Source organism: Neovison vison, chromosome 11 (assembly GCF_020171115.1).
Source record: "Neovison vison isolate M4711 chromosome 11, ASM_NN_V1, whole genome shotgun sequence".
NCBI lineage: Eukaryota > Metazoa > Chordata > Mammalia > Carnivora > Mustelidae > Neogale > Neogale vison.
The window spans coordinates 36685854-36704629 of record NC_058101.1 but is presented as its reverse complement, the minus strand read 5'-3'; the positions used below and the strand labels follow the sequence as shown (position 1 = coordinate 36704629).

Here is an 18776-nt window from a genome sequence, read left to right as displayed (position 1 = left end):
CGATTCAAAAAATATTTACAATGTAAACAAAGGGATGATCTGGAAATTCTGAGAAAAAGAAAAGGATCACGTAGTTAGATGGATAAGAGACATCTCAGGTACCCGCCTGCCACAGAGCCACACCCCACGGTCACAGTGTCACAGGAAACTAGGAATGTGTTTACCCAGGAGGAGGAAGTGAGAGAACAATCAGCAAGGTCCCCGGTGATCGGCCACCGGGCCTGGGAGGGGGCAGGTTTCCTCTGTCCCTGGGACTCTCGATGGCCTGTCCTTTCACTCTTCTGGCTTCATGTATTTGATTTATTTGGGGGTCCTCGAAGCCAGATGTCCTGTCTTTGGATCCTGACTCAAGTTTTTAATTTATCTACATTTTCTTCTGAAAACCTGCCATGGACAAAGCCTTGGGACCCTACGGCGGGCTGTGTCCTGCTGCTTCCTGAATATGTTCCTCGCCCTTTAGCGCAGTCCTCTGGAGCTGGGGGCAGGGGCCGAGGGCGCACTTTCTGTATCCCTTTTGTATCATGGGAATGCCGGATTCCTATTTCCAGCTGCCTATCTAATATTTTCTGGTGGCTGTCTGGTCAGCAGCTTAGGGTTGATGTGTCCAAACCCTACCCTTGACCTTGTGCAGTGCACACCTGCTTCTCCCCTAGCTGCCCTGCTCCCCAAGATGTCAGATCCAGTCCTCAGCTGTTCAGCTAGTTATCTGGCAGTTCTCTGGATGCTTCTCTTGCCTTCCAACTCCACATCCAGTGCCTCAGCGGTACTGCGGATATAGTCCTAATTCACCCAGGCACCTCTCCCCACCCCCACTGTGGCTTCGAGGCGCCGCCATCTTTTGCGCAGCTCCTTGTAATGGCATCTGAGTTACCTGTTTCTGTCCTTGTCCTGCCTTCATGACGTCTTCTCAGCAGGCAGAACGATGGCCAAATCTGTCATTCCCTGCTCTGTATCTTCTAGGGGTTTCCTTAATCTTCCAGGATGAAATGAGAAGCCCCTCCTACTGCCTTCAAACTCTGACATATGCCCCTCTCCCCCTTCTTGATTCCATCCCCTGTCATTCTCACCTCCACACAGACCTTGCTGTTTCCGAAATGTGCTGTGTGCCTGCTTCAAGTCCCCTCTACATCTAGAATGTTCTTCCTCCAACTGTTCAAATCATGTCATCAGAGAGGACATCCTTATACACTCTCTCCCAAACAGCAGACCTCTCTCATCACCGTCTGTTCCCTGCTCTTCCCTGAATTTCCGTAGTCCTTCGAGTTTGTCAAGGTTGTTATTTTACCACCCATGTGAGTAAATGCTCTGTGAAAGCAGTGACTTTCTTTTGTTTGCTTGACCTAGCCCTGTGCCCAGACCTGGGAGGTACTCATTAAATCTTGGCTGAATGAACTGTTTGAGGTCCAGAGAGGAACACTCTGGATGATGGTTCTTATGGGATGCTGTAGCCCATGCCAGCTATTGGGGTCTAAGGAATGAGTAAAAAGGCCAAGGAGCATAGGGTAGAACGAACCCACCTCTGAGTTAAATTCTTCTGTTTCCTACTATGAGTGGCTTAGCTCTTTTGTATTATTGTCCCAAGAGAATGAGACAACTTTAATGGCTACTCAAGTTAGTAGGTTCTTGTGCCATGGACATATCCACGTGTATAACATCCTAGCCACCTTTCCCAACTGTTTCCAGCCATGCCAGAATGAATAACTGTTCTGTATTTGATCTTGGTCTGACAAACACTCTCACTGATGCCTGCAATCACAATATGATGTGGATCCTCCCGTAAGAGACTAACAGTCTATTCTGGACACCACCAAGAAGATCCAGTGATCTGGGCACCTGCGTGGTTCAGTTGGTTAAGCATCTGCCTTTAGCTCAGGTTGTAGACCCAGGGTCCTGCTCCCTGCTCAGTGGGGAATCTGCCGGGGAATCTGCCTCTCCCTCTGCCCCTCACCCTGCTCTCATGCTCTCTTTCTCTCTCTCAAATAAACACATAGAATCTTAAGAAGAAAAAGAAGGAAGAGGAGGAAGAGGGGGAGGGAAAGGGGGAGGAGGAGGAGTAAGATTCAAGGTTCTGATAAAGTTCTAAACCATTCTGAACCATGGATTAGGAACTCTGATTTGTATTGCATTTTGGACTTTCTTATTCTTTAAGCAACAACAATAACAATAATGCTAATAACAATTTAAAAAACCCTTAAAGATTATGTAAGAGAACCAATTACTAACTATCTTACTGGGAAATCTTGGAAGTACAGCAAGGCCTAAAAATGGAAAGGATTGTGGCTTCATGTCCAGAATGGTGGACTCAACATATTTATCTAAGTTAGCTTTCTCCCCAAACACAACTGAAATTAAAGAAAAGACTTAAAAAAAAAAAAAAAAGAAAAAGAAAAACCCACAAAACTCCTAAGGACAGAGAGAATAGGAGAGGAGAGAGCAGCGACACAATTTTGGAAGCTGGGTGATAGATGGACATGTAATAACTGAATTAGCAGATTGGAAAAAGCCATAGCCCATATGGCAGTGAAGAATGTGAGGAAACCAACCTGTACAAAAGGCATAGATGCTTCTAGAACTGTGCATGAAGGAGGAGCTCCTATAGGAAGTAGCGTGAACGAACTTGAAAAGTTATTGTATCTCTAGATCACTTTCTCCAGTCCAAGCCTCTGAGTATTACACAAACCTGAAAGATGTTTAGAACTTTATTTTCTGGAAAAACAGAGGATCCTTCCCTAGTTGAGAGGTATCAGGTAGATGGGCAAACATGGCTGAAATAGGGGGATTAAGTGATTGTGTGCAGACTGAATACCAATGGTACAGATCCCTACCCCAACCCCAAACTGGCAGAAGAAACTTTAAGTAAGGCCCAAGTCATAAAGGGAGAATGAGCAAAAATTAGAACTCAGTGTAACCAGCAGAGTCTTGGGCCTTCACAGAGTGATAATCATAATGTTTAACAACCCGCAAGGGCACCAGACAATTGGAAAGATGCCAGACATAAGCAATCGGTGAGCCTGCATGGTATGGTTGTGTGGTCTGTGCACTGCACAACTGTGGGCCCTAGCCTGGCCATATCAGGGCAACCAAGCTGAACATGTGTTCTAACCTTGGGTGTTCTGTCCTCACTTTTGATTTGACTTGAATGGCTTACAGGTAGAGCCAAGGGTATCTCCAGAATGATGTCTTCTGTAATTGGTTATTCTAAGAGTTGGAACACATTCTGCAGCAGGATCGTCCTGCCGGTCCCAATTTTTTCCCCCAACATTTCATATTAGTCAATTCATTTTGGACTCATCATTGTTAATGAAATAAATACAAAAAGTAACTCCTGCCGGGAAAAGAAAGATAACTACTCCAAGCTTGTCCCCCAATCAGTGTAGTTGAAAAGCGATGTTAATTGAAAACAGTTTAACTCAGCAAAACTTACAAAGTTCTCTCAAATGTGTTTGCTAAATTAATCATTTGAACGTTTATCCTGCATTCTTAAAACAAGACCATTTACAAATGGGTGACCTGACTTGCAACTTTTCATTGATTTTTGGGATGGGGGAGCAAGAGGAGAGACAGGAGGATCTAGAATTCTGGGATAACAAGGCACCTTGCTCTTCCTTTTCTGATTAGCCTAGTCCTTACTCTGAACAGTGCTTCTGGTTTTAATGAGCTCCAGGCTTGTCTGAGAAATGCCAGGGAAAATTTCTTTAGTTTGTGTCTGAATTTAGGCAAAGGTTAAAAAAAAAAGTTGCAGTTGGTAACCCATTGCCTGCTCTAGAGTTTAAGCCTTCTGGAAGCTTGCATTTCAACTATGTTTTCTTAATTTATTGTGGAAGAACGATCCAGAAAGTTAATGTGCTCCTTTCTTATAAACAGTGAGTTGTAAATCATTCACTAGTTCCTTAACTGGTATCCTTGTAAGGAGAGAAGGAAATGCTTCAGGGCCCGCTAGCCCCTCCCTTTGTCCCAGGCTTTCCCCGTTACCCGCTGATGCCCGGAGAAGCCATGCTCTCTGGGGTCTGGCTGCAGACTGGCACTCTGGGTGCGAGGCTTTGGGCAGGGTTCAAACTAGATCTGGGGCTGCTGCCTGTTGTTTTTTGAGGTGGAGCCATGGGTGTGGCTGAAAACAAAAATAATTTCATCCTGATGAACCAGATGGTCAGGACTGGTGTCAGCAGGGTGGGGCCCTGCTTGCTGGTGGCCAAGCTCAAGGTGAGAGCCTGGAGTCACACTCTTTATCTGTGGCTCCTGACCCCGGGGTCAGTGTGCCAGTGAACCTGGCTGCTTCAGACATGCCTCGTGATACATCTGGACGCTGGACTGTGGAATGTGGTTCTGAAAAAAACAGATGTTGGTCATCATCCAGCAGGGATGGAAGCCTGAGCTTCTTCCTTGGAAAAATCTGGAAGGGTTGTGGCTTCATTTCTTGGTGGATTCAAAAAGACTTCTCTGAGACAAATGGCCTTTGGAATATTCATGTGAGCGTGAGGAAGTCGATATGCTTAACTCCAGCTCTCATGTGAACCTTCAGCCCGTGCTTTGAGTTTCTGTCCAGAGCCACCTCCTGCCCTTCTCACACCAGTGCTGTCCTGTGACCTGGGGCATCGGCTGAGGCATCCAGCACGTGTTTGAGGCCTGTCTGCTGGTCAGCAAGTCCCTGTCACTTGTCCGGACCCCTGGTCTTGGCTTTCTTGAGGGGACTTCTCATGTCACTTGGCATGTGTAACCCTCATGAATAGAACGGCGGAGCAGCCCTTGTATGCTCCCGAGAACCCAGCCTATGGATTCAACTTCAGTTTTTAAACAGAGTTAGAAGACAATAAGCAAAGGCCCTGTACGTCTCTGCTAAACATCAGCTCCCTGAGGACTGGTCCTTGAAGGAAGCTTTCTCCGAAAAGGTTGATCTAGTAGGGACACTCTAAGTCTTACTCTTCTGGAAATGTAGTTGTGAGTTCAGTTTAATGGATGTAAACCTTCTTCTAGAACAAGGGCCTTACACATGCTCTTGGACTTGGTGCCATCTTCTTGGAAACCTCTGCACCATGAGAGAAAGAAGCAAATGTGCAGGTGGCAGTGTAACAAAGATGAGGCCCAGGTCCGAGTGGACCGCTGGCTTGAGCACCCTTGGAGGCCATAGGGGCAGAAATAAGGAAAGCCAGAGGCCAGGGATGCCAGTTCCAATTGTTGGACAACATGCCTACTTTCTAGAGCTTGCCTCCAGGGATTTAGAACATCCATTGCCATCCATTGACTGCAAGGACTGCAAGGACCACCCTTGGGAGACCTGCCTTGCTCAAATTGAAGCAGTGTTTTTTGGTTCTTTGCTCTGCACCTGGGACTTTCGGGACTGATCCTGTTTTCATCTGTGGCTCAGTGTAACCTGCGTACAATAAATCATCTCTTCTGCTGTCTTAGCTGAAGGCAAAAAAAGATGGGGGGGTCCTCATGCTGGGGCAGATCTTGCTGCTCCACTTCCCAGCTGCGTGACCTTGGAAAAATTACTTAACCCTTCTGAGTTTCAAGCTCCTTATTTTTTAAGTGGCAATGTTAATACCTGCCCTGTAAGGTTGGCTCGTTGGAAGATTCAACAAGATCATCAATCAAAAGGCGGGTGAAGAGACAGCATCTAATATGAGAGAAAATGGTTTATTACATATGTGGTGCCCATGGACAAGGTATGAGGCATAAAGAGAAGAAGACATGGCCCTACCAGTCCACAGCTTATGGTGTCGGGGGAAGGTGGATCCATGACCAGGTCATTTCGGTAGGGTGTGGGAGCAGAATGCTCGCCGCACACAGATGACGTGAGACGAGCTCAGCCGAGGCCCAGAACCTGGTACTACCTGAATATCTTTGTTTTGTTTTGTAATCGCCTGATAGTGATGTGTTTTCTGGCCAGTGGGAGTTATGGGTGTAATTAGGTGGGGCAGGGGAGAACAACGGCCAGGCACAGCCTGGGGAAAATGTGGGCGTGGGGAACAGTGTGGTGGGGAGGGCTTGGCAGTGCCATACATGGTCTACAGGGGTGCTACTTGCTGGAGAGGCAAGAACCCGTGTTCAACACCAGCAATGAGGTTCAAGACAGCCTGTTGCACTACTCCATCTCTCTTTACCCAGTCCATACAGGCAGTAGTCCAGATTGTGGAAATACTTGCAAGCGTACCTATTGCTGAGACTTTCTCTTCTTTCCCCCAACACACAGCCTGTTTATAGTACTTCTGCTTGGTCGTAGTCATGGAAACCATCTTGTCGTATTTGCTTTTGGGCGGCATCTTCTACCTCTGGTTGTTTTTGTGGAGCTTCAAGCTGTTAGCAACTTGACATTCTCAGAAAAATCCAAATTCTGAGCCCAGTGAAGGGTGTGGTCAACAGGGCCGTGATGGATTTAATTACATGTTCAGTCATTCTTGGGTTTGCCAACAAACTCACCAGCCTGGCATGGGAGGCTCTTCACAATTGGCCTTTATTCCTCTTCCCATCTTCACTCTCCATCTTTCACGTTCTGTTCCACGCAGCCTGTCTGCATCTTTGTTCCTTCGGCGTGAAATGCTCTCTATTCTCGACTCCCTCTGATGGGATACAATCCTTTTCTGGCACTTCTTCCAAAATACCTTACATGGCGTTGTCCTTGATTCTAGTTCTGTAAGTGCTTATTCTTCCCATGAGATGGCACGTGAGTGAGCTGAGGGTAGGAGCCTTCTCCCTTCCTTACACAGCGCCTTATATAGAAGATGTACTCGATAAATATTTGTTGAACTGAAGGATATTAAAAGAACATGATCAAACACCTAGAGTGTGCCAGATGGTGACCAGAGAAGGGTCTAAAGCCAGAGTGCCCGTTTTTCTGTCTTCCTGAAGAGCCTTGGTTTGGGGTTATAAACATTAAACTGGGGTGGGGCCTTCAGAGTTTTTAAACAACTGCTTGCCCTTGATGTGGTTAATGTTAACTTTAGAAACTGATAATGAACAACAGAAAACGATGTGTCTGTGGGTAGCTGTGATTAACAACAGTCCGTGGCTAAGGGCTGTTCTTGGCTCCATGGGGTTTCTGCAGGAACTTCAATACGACAGGAAGATCAGTAAGTTTTGTTCAGCTTCCCCCACCAGACTAGTAGTTCTGCAAATACCCTGGGTGGAGGAGGGAAACTCACCACTATAGGATGTTGTAGATTTCAACTCCAAAAGCAAGAAAAAGGCCAGAAGATGGGTGTGTAGTATTGCCCTGTGTGGAGCTGGGTGACTCAGTTTTTGTTGTGATAATTTTGTGGAACAAACAACCTCAAAGTTTCAATGACCTTCAGTAACATTCAGGAACAAACATGTATTGTTTGCTTGTGTAATTTGTCTGTGGCTGTGAGTTGGTGCTATGGCTCAGGGCTCCTCCCCTATGTCTTCTTCTTTGGAGACCCAGGCTGAAGGAACACGGCTCCCCAGTGGCCAGCAGTATCCCATATTGGAAGGCAGGTGTTCGAGTCGGGGCGGGGGTAGCAGATATTTGCACAGCCTCTTTAAGGCTTTACTTGAAAGTGGCATGTTCTCCCCTCTGCCCACACCGCATTGGCCAAAGTGCTTTACCCAACCAAGTACCAGTTCGGTGGGGCAGAGAAAGGGTGAGGGAGAGGAGACAGAGAGTATTTGCTAAGTTATAATTCAGACTACCGCAGGGACACATTCTTCTTCGGATGGCAGCACGAACTCCTGAAGAGAGAGCCCCATACCTGTGCGTTGCCTGGCACATGATGGACACTCTGTACATGCTTGTTGAGTGAATGATTAAACTCTCACGGTTCAGTGTAACCAGGCGCATGGCCTTTCTCTGCATCGTGGAGAAAGTCACACCTTTTAGAGGCACAAATCAGACGGACATTCTCCATGATCAGAAGCTATGACCCTAGGCCAAGGTGAGTGTTCGCTGCCGTCCGCGGGGTGACGCTGTCAAGAGGGGCGTAGTCTGCAGCCAGAGTCAGCCTTGAGACTCCTTGTGGGTGAGCAGATGTGAGGAGGCTGTTTGGGGTGGCTCCCCACCCACTGCCCCACCCAGCATGGGGCCAGCCTGGGATGGGGAGTAACTAGGAGGTTTCACCTGGTGAGGCTTCCCCCACCCAGCAAGGAGGATGGGTGTGCCTTGCCGAGGGAAGCTCTTATTACATAAAGTTTGAACTTACAAAGTGGGAAGCTGGAGGGGGCTACTTCTGCAGCAGAAGTGGGGTCTTTTCAAGAGAAGTTAGAACAGGATCCCTTCCGTGTGGCAGCAAAGGCAAGGAGGTTGGAATTTGGAATTTGGAATCTAGCAGGCCTGAGTTGAAGATCCAGCCCTACCGCTTGCTGTGTGACCTTGGGCAAGTCACAGGCCCTCTCTGGGTCTGTTTCTTTGACTGTAAATGGGGCAGAATGATAGTATTCACTTCTAGGACCCTTGGAAAGATTAAATAAGCCTATGTGTATAAAGTTCTCAGGGCAGTGCCTAGGATGGAGAAAATGTAGTAACTGAAAGCTGTTATTGTTATTATTATCAACATCAGCATCATTATTTTAAACATGTTGACTGAATTTCAAATGTTTTTAACTTTGCTTACTTTTAAAAAAAAAGATTTTATTTATTTATTTGACAGAGAGAGAGAGAGCACAAGCAAGGAGGAGAGCAGCAGGCAGAGGGAGAAGCAGGCTCCCCACAGAGCAAGGAGCCCAATGCAGGACTCAGATCCCAGGACCCTGGGATCATGACCAGAGTGGAAGGCAGATGCTTAACCGGCTGAGCCACCCAGACATCCCTGCTTACTATTTTCTTTTAAATTTTATTTATTTATTTGACAGACAGAGAAAGAAAAAGCAGGGGGAGTGGTAGGCAGAAGGAGAAGGAGAAGCAGGCTCCCCACAGAGTAGGGGGAGTCCGATGTGGGGCTCCATCCCAGGACCCTGGGATCATGACTTGATGACTTAACTGACTGAGCCACCTGGGCACCCATCAATCTTGCTTACTTTTAATCTCCCGGAGAATCTTTGTTCTTCAAAGCAAAGAACTCTTGTAGCTCTTCTTAGGAGAGTGAGAGGCAAAATGTAGAGAATGGAGAAAAATATAGACAGGAGAAAAGAGAGAAGGCCCAGAGGGAGAATAGAGAAGAAAGAAAAGAGAAGAACTTTTTTTTTTTTTTTTTTTTTTTGAGGCATTGGAAGAGGAGATATTAACAGGGGATTGATTAAAAGAAGAGTTCTTGGGTTTGGGACTTCTCGGAGAAGAAGGTGGTCCAGAGCTCGCGCTGGGAGCTGGGCCTCAAGGGACCAGGAGGGAGAGATTGAGAAGAGACCCCAACTTCCCTAGCCCTGGGTGGTGGTGGTAATGGTGGCCGCATGCGAGGTTCAGTCTCCTGAAGACACAGACTGGGAGGGAGACCATGTCAGGAAGAAGAAAGGGGGTACGGGGCCATTGCTGCCAGCATTCTGGGTCATGCACACCTTGCCTAACAGGCTGGGCGGGCAGGGGTGAGAATGAGGCGGACATGGGAAGAGCAGAGGCAGGGCGGATGGCACGAAGGTGACAACAGCGGCACAGCCGTGCCAAGACCGATCAGCCTGGTGGGCGCTCCAGGCAAACCTGGACCGCAAGGACACGGAGGCTCTCCTCCCTTCCACACTGTTTCTTTTGTTCAGTTGCATTCCCTTCCTATCTTCCGAAGTTCTTTTCGGATATCACGAGATGTCGGATATAAACTCTCAGAAGCAAAAGGCGCAGCTCAGCTTCGGCGGGTGGGAGGACATCTAACACAAGACACCTCTCTTTGCAGGAAGCAGTTCTCTGCAGAACACTCAGGGTGACTGGTGTCACCGCGCCAGCATGGAGCGGGGCAGCTTTGCTCACAGTTGTGTGCACGCTGTCGAGCTCAGCGTCTAGCACGTCGTAGGAGGTGCTCAATAAATATTCGTTAAATGAACGCACGGAAAATGCTCGAACACCCGCGATAGCTCTTGTTAAGAGAATGTCGAAGTTCTTAATGAGAACTCCAAAAGTGCTAAACATTTATGGATCCGAGAGAAGGAGAGGCTCAACTCCAGAAGGGACCTGGGCTCCCTGCAGTCTGTCTGATGGACCTAGGTAGGCCACGTCCAGCCCAGCCCCCTAATAGCATTATCCCCGCCCTATTTTATCAGTCAGGGTTCTAGTAAAAAACAGATGTTTTTTTTAGATGGCTCTTACTGGGTAACTTGAGGAGAGTTCAATAAAGAGACTATTTACAAGGGATGGGCAAGGTGTCAGGGAGCCCCAGGGATGAGTTGGAAGCCCGAGGGCTTATACCACCCTTGAGACTGAAAGGGCAAGGAGAGGGTGTGGGTGGAAAAACCTAGAGAGAGAGCTGGGAAAAGAGGGCTTCCTGACAGGGCAGTGACTTTTGGTGGAAGGACCTGGCAGCAATTCCAAGGGAGATAGCTCAGTGAATGGATGCCCCGGCCTCACGCTCCTCCCTCCCCCGCATTCCCTCTAGGGCTCCCTATTGCCTGAACCCAAGTGGATGCCAGAGGGCTGTGGAGTCTCTTGAGGGCAGCCCCTCAAGGTCAGCCCGCGTAGGTCTAGAGCAAGCAGGGAGAAGGACGGAGCATGCAGATGGAAAGGTTCATGGAAAGTTTGCTGCCTGGGGGGAAGTGAGGTGGAGTCTTCAAGTTCCTAGGTGTGGTCACCACTGAAGGCACTCTGTGGGCTGACCATGGAGTCCGGCTTCTTCAGTCCGTATATGATCACCCGGGATGGAAATCAGAAAACACACCAGTGTCCTGAAGTCCGGGCTGAAACCGACGCAGGGTGGGGCCCTGGGCAGGGCTGGGCGGACCCGCTTAGGTGTGGCCCATTTAATCTGGACTCATGATCCATAAGGTGGAAACACCTTGATGAAATTGGCCAAGGCGACCAAATTATAAGGTGTTACAAACTCTGGCAGAGAGAAACTAATGACAGACCTACCAGTGGAAAATGCCCCTGGCCTTAAAAGACAAAATTAGGGCCCAATGAGATGCAGAGATCCAGAAGCCAGCGTTGAGTGTGATTCAAACACACCCATCCACTAGGAGGCAGAAAGCAGGATGGCCAGGTCATGAGCAACCAGGAGGACTCGAGAAACAGGCTGCCGGAGACACCAGCCTTCTGGAGACTGTTGGCAGAAGGGAAAAACCAACCTGAGCTAAGCTCAGGAGCTGTGGGTGCTAACGAAGGCCTCTCACGAAATCTGAACGAAGACACTGTCTCTCCCGGAATAGAAAGAAAAGAGTAGTTTCAAATTTTTTACATACCTGTTGACCCAGAATTCTACTTTAAGGAGTTTATCCTAAAGAAATAATCAGGCTGATTCTTAGTTCTACTGGTACAAGGATGTTCCCTGGAGAATTTGTTACAGTGATGGCAAATTAGAAAAAAGCTATATGTCCAGTGGCAGGGGATTGTTGAAAAAAAATTTATAGAAAAATTTTAATGACTTTGGAGTAAGTTCAATATGTGGTTTAGAGAGGAGAAAACAGATTCCACAACACTTCGATCTCATTTTGGTTATACACACACACAAAGTGATCAACTCTAAAAAAGATGGTATTAATAATAATTTCACTGTTTTTTTCTTTTTTCTTACTCAAACTACCTACATTTTTGGAGTGGATATTCATTACTTTATGGTATGAAAGCAAATTATTTTTTTTAAACCCAGGGAGAGGACTTTCTTACCTTTCCTGCAGCCAGTTAGCTCTCTGGTGTTTACCCAAATCAGTAAGGTAGGAAAGGGAAGGAGGTGCACAGGTGCTTACAGGAGGTTGGGCAAAGGACTGGGGTGGGGGGGTGGGGGGTGGCTGGAAGCACAGAGGAGGTCCTTGTGTATTTTAGGGTGATGCTGAGGAGTGTGTCTGAGACCAACAGAAGATCATGGGTTACTGAACCTCAAGGAGAACTATCATTTGGCTCATGCACTCTTTATTACTTGGCTTTGAATGAAAATCATACCAAAGCCAATTGCAGGAGAGGATTAGAGTTGGGGTACATCTATTACTAGGTGGTCAGGACTGGAAAGGATCATAGACCTCATTAGTCAGACATGCCAGAGGCCCATTCTAGTACCAGATACCAAAGCAGAACATTGACAAACATCTGACATTCTAATAGGAGGGGATTTTAAAGTGAAGTTACAGAGAGCAATCTCCACCAGTCCTGGCAGGTGGCTTCAGGGGAAACTCCTCAGGTTTGCAGAACACGATTTGTCAACATCTGAGGTCCTCTGAGCTCTAAAATACTATGGTTTCACGACTCGAAGATTGCCGACTGCCCTGGAGAGCCTAATTTAAGAGATGCCTAGAGGACCAGGCTGTATTTGCATTCAAGAAATAAAGAAGAAATGTTTCTACCTCTCCATGTATAAACATTTATTGAGCATCTGCTCTACGCCACGCCTTATGCTAGGTGGTAGAAGTAACAAGAGAAAGAAGACCCAATCTTCTCCTTTAAGGGGTTTACATTAAAGTGGAGGAAACTGACCCTGAAACAGATGATCATAAGAAAGCAGGCAAGTTCTAGGATAAAAGCTCATACAAAAGAATATGGAACAGCATGGAAAAGAAGGACCTTGAGGGGGTGCCTGGGTGGCTCAGTGGGTTAGAGCTTCTGCCTTCGGTTCAGGTCATGATCCTAGGGTCCTGGGATCTAGCCCCGCATCGGGCTCTCTGCTCCTCAGGGGTCCTGCTTCCTCCTCTCTCTTGGCCTGCCTCTCTGCCTAGTTGTGATTTTTCTCTGTCGAATGAAATAAAATAAATAAATAAATAAAAGAAGGACCTTGAGTATGACTTAAGAGAACCTGGGCCTTGAAGGATAAGTGAACTTTAGGCAGTCAAGGAGGAAGTGTGTGTGTGTGTGTGTGTACACCCATGTGCACGCACCTGAGGATAACACACTCACTGGGATTGAAAAAAGCATAGCATTTTTGGATATATTTTCTTCAGTAAAGTGTCCGATGTTTTGCCCATTTTTTTTTAAAGATTTTATTTATTTATTTGACAGACGGAGATCATAAGTAGGCAGAGAGGCAGGCAGAGAGAGAGAGAAGAGGAAGTAGGCTCCCCGCGGAGCAGACACCCCGATGTGGGGCTTGATCCCAGGACCCTGGGATCATGACCTGAGCCGAAGGCAGAGGCTTTAGCCCACTGAGCCACCCAGGCACCCCTCTTTTGCCCATTTTTATTGGGTTGCTTATTTCATTACTATTTAGTTTTAACGTTATTGATATTCTGGAGTCAAGTCCTTTATCAGAAGTAAGTATTGTAAATATTTTCTCAGGATCTCTGGTTTGCCTTCTCATTAATGTATTTGAGGAGCAAACATTTTTAATTTTGATGAGGTCAATTTATCATTTTTTTTTTCTTCTGTGACTCATGTTTTTGTGTCCTAAGAGATCGTTGCCTACATTAGAATTACAAAGATTTTCTTCTGTTTTCTTCTCCAGGCATTTTTATACTTTCAGCGTCTATTAGCATTTCCAGTTAATTTGGGGATATGGTGTAATTACAGGTCAAGGTTCGTTTTTCCCATATGACTATCCAGCTTTTCCAACATTATGTGTTTAAAACACTGTTCTTTCCATTGTAGGAAATCATTGTCGAGACTCAATCGACCATATCTGAGTGGGTTTATTTATGGACCTTCTTCTGTTGCATTGATCTACCCCCTTATTCTCATGCCAAAACCAGGCTTTCTTAATTACGGTAGCTTTATAGTAAGTGTTAAAATCTTGTATCGTGTCTAACACTGTTCTTTTTAAAAGCAGGTTGGCTAGTCTAGATCTTTTGTCCTTACATATGAATTTTAGGATTAGCTTGTTAATTCCTATTAAAAAAAATGGCTCTAAGGATGTTGACTGGCAAATTGTTGAATCCATAGATCAATTTAGAGGGAACTGACAATGCTATCGAGTCTTCTACTGCATAAACATAGCATATGCCTGCCTTTCTTTAGTTTTGCCTTGATTTTTCTCAGCAAGGGTTTTGTATAGGTTTTACACATATTTTGTTAAAATTATCTCATAAGATACTATTTTTTGATGCTATTGTAAAGTGATTTACCTCAGTTGCCAATTGTTTTTTTGTTCGTACCTAAAAATATTTCTATACGGATTTTCTATCCTGCAGCCTTATTAAGCTCGTTTATTAGTTCTGGTCATTTTTAAAAAAAATAGTTTCCCTAGGGGGCACCTGGGTGGCTCAGTCGACTAAACATCTGACTCTTGTGTTCCTCTCAGGTCATGATCTCAGGGTCGTGAGATCGAGCCCTGCCTTGGGCTCTGTGCTCAGCATGGAGTTGGCTTGTCCCTCTCCCTCTGCTCCTTCCCCCAATCTCTCTCTCTATCTCTAAAGTAAATATAAAATCTTAAAAAAAAAAAAAGTTCTTAGGATCTCTTTTTACATGCAGAATCATGTTGTCTTCAAATAAAGACAATTTTATTTCTTCCTTTCCATTCTCCATGCATTTCCTTACTTCCTTTTACTCTCTTTCTTTTCGCCTTTCTACCCTGGCTAAGATCTCAGTACAATGTTGAATAAGGGGTAAAAGTGGATATACTTTGTCTTGTTCCTGATCTTCAAAAAAGAACATTAGCAGAGATCTTTGAGATGAACACCAACACACCTACTTCTCACTTCTTCACTCTGGACTTTGGTGCCCACGACTACCATCTCCCCACAGAACCCTTGCCATGGGTTCCCGACTTGTCTCCCTGCCCCCGCTGCATCTCTCTTCTTCCCACTCCCAGTTCTCATTTCCATGTTATCCTTTTAAGACACAGGTCAAACATGGCCCCAAGGGCTCCTCTTCTCTCTACTCCTCTATGTTATGGCAGGGTCTTGATTCACCTTCCCCAGGAGGGATGTGCCTGCTCTTTCTCCATGGCCTAGAACACTGGTGGGTCTTGCTTCTTCTCTCTTAGCTCCTCCTGAAGCCTGGGACTAGGGTCACTGCACTCAACAGGGTGGTTGGTGAGGCCCTTAGAGCCTCCTACTGTCTGCATCTTGGTGGCCAGAGTACAGAAAAGTCTAGGAAAGCTGGTAGATTTGCCAAGTCTCAGAAGACAGACGTTCCCTGGGGCTTCTCATTGAAAACCCTAAGTAATGTGAGTGCTTCCTAAAATGAGACATAATGACTTTTTATCTTTCCTGCAAGTCTTTAATTAGAGACTCCATCACAGACATGTCACATTAAATGGGTCAGGAATTCCACAGGAGGAGGGAGGGAGTAGGAAACTCCTTGGCCAAAATACCATCAAACCAGTTTGATGCTTGTAATAATGTCTTTCCCCCTGAAGACTATATCCATTATCCCTTAGCTTCTGGTAAAAAGTGTTTTTAAAAAAAGCAAGAAGGCCTTCTCCCCCTAGGCATTATCAATCATTGGGGCAGTCAGTCAATCAACAAAACATTTGCGGGGTACCTATCATCAGCTCATTTGTGGAAGGCACTTTCCTATGCCTTATCTCATTTTTCTCCTTAACCACCCTGTGAGGTGGGCAGGACACATGTCAGTCTCAGACAGATAAGGAGTATGAGTCCCTAGAGGCTGAGTGGCCTGATCACGTTGCTAGATGGTGACAAAGCTGGGGCTGGAATCCTGTGATGGGGTTCAGGGCTGGCTGCCCTCAGATACAGTGTTCTGGCATCTTGATTATTTTGAATTCAAGTTAATTCAGAAACAGCCAATGCAGGAAGGATACTTTGACCCTCCTTTGTCCCCCTGAGAGCAAAAAATAAATCTCCCCCACGAAAGGTACCTTACCTATAAGATGGGGAATTCAGGGCCAAGAAGGCATATAAACAAACACTGTTACTTTACCAATGTAGTACCCCAAGCCCAAACTTCTTTGTCTTGTCAATTCTTCACAAATATATTATTTCTTTGTCTAAAAGGTAGAAAAGCCATCTGCTTTAGTCACTTCTTTGAGTCTCATATTTCTATAAGCTCCCATACGTACAGAATTACGATTTGTTTTCTCCTTTGTTAATCTCCTTCATGTCTATTTCATCAGACCAAGCAAAGAACCTAGAAGGGAAGAAAGAAAAAGTTTCCTTCCCCTCCAGTTTTGCTGCCCAGTGGGGGGCACTTCACGGGCTGGGCACGGCTCGTTCTGCTGCTGTGGCCACTGAGAAGTCCCAGGACCCCAGATGAGAGCAGGCAGAAGGTAAGAATGACCTTCGTACCACACCAGCTTTCTGTGTTTCTGCCTACAAAGTATAGTATACACATGAGTGGCTGCCAGAGTCTTTTTTTTTTTTTTTCTTCATTTACTAGGATTACCAGGGGAAGATTTTTGTGTTAACTAATTCTTTGGGTATAGTGAATCTGGTAAAGATTTGATATAATCAAACTGATATAATCAAATTGATATAGTCCCCTTGATTTCTATCAATCTTGTTCTTTCCCGGCGATGGTCGTTGTTTTCTCTTGTCTCTGTCTTTCGTGTCATTTGTCATAAGGAGGAAAACCAGAGGGTAGAACAAAGGCATAGGCCCTATTAGCCCGTTGGAGCCGCCCTCATAGACGGGTGAACTCACAGTTCTCACCAGCCTGGGGTCTGCTCGGGTGAACTTTGCTGTGGGTTCCCTCTGTAAGAAACTGGATGAGGTTTTCCTTGTGTTTTGTTCTATGGCTTGACAGCTTGGCTTTGTGGCCAGTGAGAATATCCTCTCTGGCCTCTACCATCTGGAAGGTTCACAAACTTATATACATCTGGTAGCCAGTCGAATAGACTGGGGTTCTGAGACATGAGTCCCAAGCGGCCCTCTCTCTGTCCCACTGTGCCAGCTCTCAGGGGACTTGGTCATGAGGGGTCCCAGTCCATAGGGGACTTTGTCATCTTAACCTTCGTTGTCTTGTTAGTGGTGGGAAAGTCCTGTCCCAGGAGTGCCTGCCAGGTATCATAGACTAGTGGGTCTGTGATTAGAGGCGTCTTAGCTTTTCATGAGAGACTGAAGACACAGTTTACACCACACATGCCTTTGCTTTCTTAGGCTAACCAATCCTGGGTGCGAACTTTCTGGATCTTGTGGGGGCTGCATCTCTGGCACTCTCCTTCGGGATGTCTCTTACCTCCTCTGTTGAACTATAAGGAGCCATATTGGTCTGAGTCACTATTGAAATGGGCAGATGATGGATATTTTGATTTGGAAAAGTTTCTAATTAAGAATATTTTCTTTAGAGAATTCTCATTCTAAACAATTGTCTTCTTGGTACCAATGGAAAGTGCAAATTAAAGACTGGATACAAAGAAGTAAAACAGCTAGCCTTAGGGAGCCTCTTAGCAAGATGAAAGAATGGAAATTAAACTTAAAACTAAAGTCCACATCCAATATGAATTCCCTTTCTTAAATTTGGTCTCATCTCCTCTGTAAATCCCCTGAGCTTCCCAAACTCCTCCACCTTCCCTAGAAAAATCCAGGAAACACCCAGCTACCAGTTCTACCCTTTCTTTCCCTACAAGATTTAAATAGAGCTCTGCAGCCTAATCTTTCCGCCCAGGGTTTGTATTCTTTCGGTCCCTTAAAGATGTAAATCTTACCAGGTCTTTAGAATGTAAATACCCCAGGAGGTAATGAAAACTCACTTGAGAGTGGAGAAAAAAAGTAAAAGGGTGGGGGGAGCCTTTTAAAAATACAAACTGCTATTTGTTTTTTGGTGTTAAGTTTTAGAAATTCTTTATAGATTTTGGATACTAACCCTTTATCAGACATGTCATTTGTGAGTATCTTCTCCCATTCTGGAAGTTGCCTTCAGTTTTGTTCACTGTTTCCTTTGTCGTGCAGAAGCTTGTTATTTTGATGTGGTCCCAATAGTTCATTTTTTTTTTTAAAGATTTTATTTTATTTATTTGACAGACAGAGATCACAAGTAGGCAGAGAGGCAGAGAGAGAGAGAGAGAGGAGGAAGCAGGCTCCCTGCTGAGCAGAGAGCCCGATGCGGGACTCGATCCCAGGACCCTGAGATCATGTCCTGAGCCGAAGGCAGCGGCTTAACCCACTGAGCCACCCAGGCGCCCCCAATAGTTCATTTTTAAATTTTGTTTCCCTTGCCTCAGGAGACATACCTAGAAAGAAGTTGCTGCGGCCGTTGTCGAAGAAGTCACCACCTGTGTTCTCTTCTAAGATTTTCTTGGTTTCAGGTTTCACACTGAGATCTTTCATCCATTCTGAATTTATTTTTGTGTTTGGTCCAGTTTCATTCTTCTGCGTGTGGCTGTCCTGTCTTCCCCTCGCCATTTGCTGAAGAGACCGTCTTTTCCGCGTCGCATTTTCTTTCCTGCTTTGTTGAGGGTTAACTGACCACACAATTGTGGGTTTTATTTCTGGATTTTCTGTTCTGTTCCATGGGTCTGTGTGTCTGGTTTTGTGCCAGCACCATACTGTTTTGATCACTACAGCTTTGTAATAGAGCTTGAAGTCAGGAACTGTGATGCCTCTAGCTTTGCTTTTTTTCCCCCTCCTTTTATTTTCAAGATTGCTGTGGCCGCTTGGGGTCTTCAGTGGTTCCATACGAATTTTGGGATTGTTTGTTCTAGTTCTGTGAAAAATGCTGTTGGTATTTTGATAGGGGTGGCATTACCACATGATTTTACTCACATGTGGAATTTATGAAACAAAGCAAACAGGCAAAGAGAAAAATGAGAGAGAGAGAGAGAGAGAGAGACAGAGCAAGAAACAGACTCTCCATTATAGACAACAATCTGATGGTTGTCAGAGGAGGGAGGGTAGGGGTGGGGGAAATGGGCGGGGTTGGGGATTAAGGAGGA

At 45.7% G+C, this 18776-nt stretch overlaps 1 long non-coding RNA gene across 1 annotated transcript in view; it reads left to right on the top strand.

Moving 5' to 3' along the window:
* The first annotated feature begins 7731 nt into the window (after nt 1-7731).
* Nucleotides 7732-18776, top strand: part of LOC122919254 — a 29875-nt gene continuing 18830 nt past the window's right edge. The window contains exons 1-2 of the long non-coding RNA XR_006386778.1: nt 7732-7889; nt 16020-16172. This is a non-coding gene — a long non-coding RNA (uncharacterized LOC122919254). The remainder of the gene's footprint in view (nt 7890-16019; nt 16173-18776) is intronic.